Here is a 5,617-nt window from a genome sequence, read left to right on the forward strand (position 1 = left end):
CGCAACGTTTACTCAACTGTTGATTACAGTTACCGTATCTTGTTTTCGGTAACCCTACTGGTCTCTTCCCAGGCAGCACAGAACGTTGGCTTAATGCTGGGGATAGATTGGCAGTTCATGGCTAAAAAATGACCCGGTTTTGACAACGTACCGCCAATAATGGCTGTGCCAGCTAAATAGAACGGTGACTTAGGACCAGCATAGGCAACGTACCGCCAATAGTGGCTGTGGCAGCCTAATAGAACGGTGATGTTGGACAGGAATACAGGACTTCCCGCGGTAATTGGCCGTGCCAGCGTATTATAACGGCCACATTGGACCAAGTTGTACAACCAGCGCCAATATGGGAGGAGCCATGCAATTAGGCTGGCATTATTGACCCGTTGTTCGAACGTTATTGCCGGCGTCGGCTAAAGAGTCAATTTCGTTTGCACAACATTGGACCGGTATGAGCTGAATTTCCTGTCTGCTGCTTTTGGCGCTGTTATGGTTTCACTCACCATTTTGTCAATAAATCTTGCACACCTAGTTCGGCAGCGGTGCTTCGAAGGACGCACACGTTAGGGAAATTCACTTTGTCTTACAGATATCGCAAGACGACTGGTGTGGTTTCCGCAGCATCTTGCAGCGGGAGGTGGGCTTCGTGTGGCCATTGCCGGACATCAAGGACGGTACCAGCCCAAGCGACTAGCGAACCTGCGTGACGGATCTGCGCAGACCCAACGGACACAAACGCCACCAGGGAACCGTCTGCGATATATACCTGCAGCAACTCGTCTATCGCTCAGTTCGGCAGCGGTGCTTCGAAGGACGCACACGTTAGGGAAATTCACTTTGTCTTACAGATATCGCAAGACGACTGGTGTGGTTTCCGCAGCATCTTGCAGCGGGAGGTGGGCTTCGTGTGGCCATTGCCGGACATCAAGGACGGTACCAGCCCAAGCGACTAGCGAACCTGCGTGACGGATCTGCGCAGACCCAACGGACACAAACGCCACCAGGGAACCGTCTGCGATATATACCTGCAGCAACTCGTCTATCGCTCAGTTCGGCAGCGGTGCTTCGAAGGACGCACACGTTAGGGAAATTCACTTTGTCTTACAGGTGAGACCTTTTGTATCACGGAGTTTTTTTTTTAGTGTTAGTTTTTTAGCACTGCTGCCGAACTCAGCGCAAAGTGTTTGTGATGCCAAAGGGGGCTGCAAAGGACACTGGTGGTGATGCTGATAAGGATATGTTGGATGGTAAAGACCTTCGGGAATTAATTAGAGCGTTCGACACTTTCAAGCGAGACTACCGATCGGACATGAGGGAACTAAAAGACAGCGTGTCGTTCTGTACGGACATTTGTAATGACGTAAAGGGAATAGCAGAAAACATAAAACAGCTCAGACAGGAAATGCATGGCATTGTAAACGAGAACAAAGCACTCAAAGCAGAAAATGAAAGGCTTGCGCAGAAGTGTGAAGAATTAGAGCAATACCAGCGCCTCAATAATGTAGAAATAAAGGGAGTGCCAGCTGAAGATGATCCAGTACTTACAATACAAAAAATTGGGAAAAGCGTGGGTGAGGCTGTAGAAGCAGCTGATCTCGACACGTGTCACTGGGTACGTAGCTCAAAGCAGAATGCGCAAAGCATTATCGCTCGTTTTGTGCGACGAAGCAAACGAAATGCGTTTCTGTCAAAATGCAGAAAACAAAAGATAGACAGTTCAGTGCTTGGAAGTGAGGCGAAGACGCCTATCTACGTAAACGAGAATCTCACACAGGCTAATAAAGCACTGCTTTCAGCCGCAATTCAAAAAAAGAAAGCTGCCAACTGGAAATTCGTCTGGACGAACAGCGGAAAAATTTTGGCTAGAAAGGATGAAGGCTCATCTGTAGTTCGTATCGCCACACAGGCCGATCTTATTCAGATATGCGCTGATACTGCTTTGAATGCCTAGTGACATACTTCCTAGCGCAACATCTTTTTTAACATCTTTGCCCTCATTTCACCATGCCTGAGCTAGAACATGGTACAAACTATTACACGACTGATGCCTTCAATTCTGAATTCTCACTTCCTGCAAAACGTTTTTCGCTTCTACATATCAATAGCAGAAGCCTTAAGAACAAAGTTGACGCGATTACCAATTTTCTTCACTCTTTTACCGTATCATTTGACGTGATAATGTTCTCAGAAACTTGGATTCACGGAAATGAAGTGCCCTATATATCTGGGTACCATTCTGAGCACCTGTGCCGCAGCGCTAAGAAGGGAGGGGGCGTTGCTATATACTTCAAAGACACGCTTACTTGTGAAAAGTTGCCTCACCTTTCCGTCATAAATGATGACGTCGAGTGCTTAGCTCTACGCATTGGCAAGGTGCTCGCAGTGGTTGTGTATAGGCCACCTCTTGGAAAGGAAGTAAACTTTCTTCATTTCTTCGAGACGCTACTGTGTGATAATTCTTTCACTTTGGGTTCATTTGTTATTATGGGTGACATAAACATTGATCTGAAATCATCACACACGTACTCTAGGGAATTCACTACCATGTTGGACACGTATGCCTGTAAAAATTACGTAGATATACCCACTAGAATCACAACACACAGTGCCACGTTACTGGACGTCTGCATTACAAACCTTTGCACAGACTACATAAAAACGGGCGTTTTCTCTTCCGATATTAGTGACCACCTGCCGGTATTTTTACTGGCCACCTTATATGAAAATAAGCCTCAAGAGCAAATGTGTTCTCGACGTAACCTAAATGACATCTCGCGCGAAGTATTTAGAAACTTAGTCCAAGGACTTGACTGGAGCATTATATTAGACCAGGCAGACGCCAACACTGCCTATGACATGTTTTTCGAGATGATCCATAAATGTTTTGACAATGCATTTCCGCTCAAGAAAATCATGGTACAGCGAAACAAAAAATATAGGAAACCATGGATAAACAAAGGTCTATATCAACGCATAAAGGCTAAGAATAAATTATACCACGAATTCATTTGTTGTCGGGACCCTGAAATGTTTTGTAGATACAAAAAAATTCGAAATACTCTGAATGCTGATTTAAGAAAAGCCAAGAAAAATTACTACACAGCAAAGTTTGAGAGCATTTACGATAACCCAAAGAAGGTATGGCAAATGGTAAATGCTCTAACTAATAGAATGGAACAGTGCAGTGATATAAAAGAAATGACTATAAACGGTACAACTATATATGGTGAAGATTTGGCTAACTCAATAAATGCACATTTCATAAATGCCGGTTGTTATGAAGAGCCAAATGACATTGACCGTGATACTAATATCCCGGATACACCTATGATAGAACACACAATATTCTTACAACCAACATCTCCTGCTGAAGTGGAGGCATCAATAAGGCTACTGAAAAGTAATGTCGCACCAGGCATTGATGAGATTGGTGCGAAAGAATTAAAACAAGTATCCCACCTTATTTCGGAGGCAGTTGCTCATATTGTTAATCTCATGTTGTCAACTGGTGTTTTTCCACAAAAACTCAAAGTAGCACGGGTGACAGCTATATTTAAAGGTGGCCTTAGAAATAATTTATCAAATTACCGACCGATATCGGTCCTCCCCATTATGTCGAAAATATTTGAAAGTGTGATTAACCAAAGACTGGTTTCTTTCTTTGACAAACACAAAATTCTTTCTAATAGCCAATATGGTTTTCGGAAAAACAGATCAACTGAAAAAGCATTGTGCTACATCAAAGATAGTATACTTACGAACATAGATAGCAAAAATTTCACACTTGGTTTATTTCTAGATTTGAAGAAAGCTTTCGATTCCATAAAATATAATATTTTATACGACAAACTATCTAGGTATGGGGTGCGGGGAGTAGCATTAGAGCTCATTAAAAACTATCTGAGTCACCGTTCTCAAATTGTGCAAATACAAAACGCAAAATCATCGAAACTAAAGCTAACACAAGGAGTTCCTCAGGGGTCCATACTGGGGCCATTTTTATTTCTTGTTTATATTAACGATATTGTAACTATAGCAAACTCTCCTGAAATTATTATGTATGCCGATGACACTAATGTTTTTTTTAAATCCACAGACTTAACTGATTTGGAAACTAAGGCCAACGAGTACCTTGCGTTGCTCTCGACTTGGCTAGGCCAAAATAGACTGCAGCTTAATATAGCAAAGACAAACTATGTCATATTTCGTGCTCTGAACAAACAACTTAGCCGGGAAATAGTTCTAACTTTCCAAGGGCATGAGTTAACCAGGGTTAAAGAGCAAAAGTTTCTTGGTGTCTGGTTCCAAGAGCATCTTTCGTGGAACGTTCATGTTAATAATTTAGTTGTTGAACTCTCCCGAGCTGTTGGCTGCTTGTATAAAATTGCACCCTTGATACCTATCTGGTTGAAGCAAAACCTATATAATTCATTGTTCTACTCTAGACTATGCTACGGAATACTGGTCTGGGGTACCACTACAAAAACCAACTACAATAGGATTACTCGTCTACAAAAAATGATACTGCGCATTTATGAAAGTTATCAGGGGCCATGGTACCAATTAAGCACGTCACCGTTATTTTTAAAATATCAAATGCTTCAAGCAAACAAAGTTTATGACTTCAAACTACTGCAGTATATACATTCCAATGCACTATATCTAGACGACAGCAGCAGTAATGAAGTCCCATACGACATGACACTGAAGAGAAGACGAACATTAAAAACCAGGACTAACTATGGTACACAAACAACCAGCCACCAAGTACTAATGATCCTGAATAAGCTAGAAGGTCATATTGAATTCTTCACGACTAGAAATGCATTTAAAAATAAGGTGAAGGAACTGTTACTTGCACAGGCTTTGAGAGAATGACTATTGCAACACATGTGTGTGTGGGTATATGTGTGTGTATGTGTGTATATATGTGTATGTGTATATATGTGTATGTATATGTGTGTATATATATGTGTGTATATATGTGTATGTAGGTGTATATATGTGTGTATATATGTGTGTGTATGTGTGTGTGTATGTATATATATGTGTGTATGTATATATATGTATGTATATATGGATGTATGTGTATGTATCTATGTATACTATTGCATTCCATGCGTTTGATTGAGCTTGATTGTGTGCTGATATCAATACTCCTTTTGTTATCTTATGCCTCTGTCTATTAAAAAAAAAAAAAAATAGCACAGTAACTATGTGGACGTACGAATGCGAAAGACTTTGTATTCCCAACGCATTGTATATCAAATGTGTAACGATTTTTTTATATTTTTGTTTACTGCCAATGAACTACTATTATGCCATGTAATATGAGGTTGTAACATGTTACGGGTACCGGGGCCCCTGTCAGGCGTTGTTCGCCTTTAGCTCCTGTACCTTTCTTGAAGTTGTCAAGATCAAATAAATCTTATTCTTATTCTTATTCTTATAAGCATGATTGTTGATTGAAGTTGCGCAAATAGACTAATTTACTGAAAAACATTTATCGAGTTCATCGCCTGTCAGACGTCAGATGCGGTGAGTTCCCAGATGAAAATTGTGCAGATCTGTGCGATGAAGCAACAGCGGTTGCCACTGCCGTACAGCCCCGCCGCGGTGG

This window comes from Rhipicephalus microplus, chromosome 2 (assembly GCF_043290135.1).
Source record: "Rhipicephalus microplus isolate Deutch F79 chromosome 2, USDA_Rmic, whole genome shotgun sequence".
NCBI classification, from domain to species: Eukaryota; Metazoa; Arthropoda; class Arachnida; order Ixodida; family Ixodidae; genus Rhipicephalus; species Rhipicephalus microplus.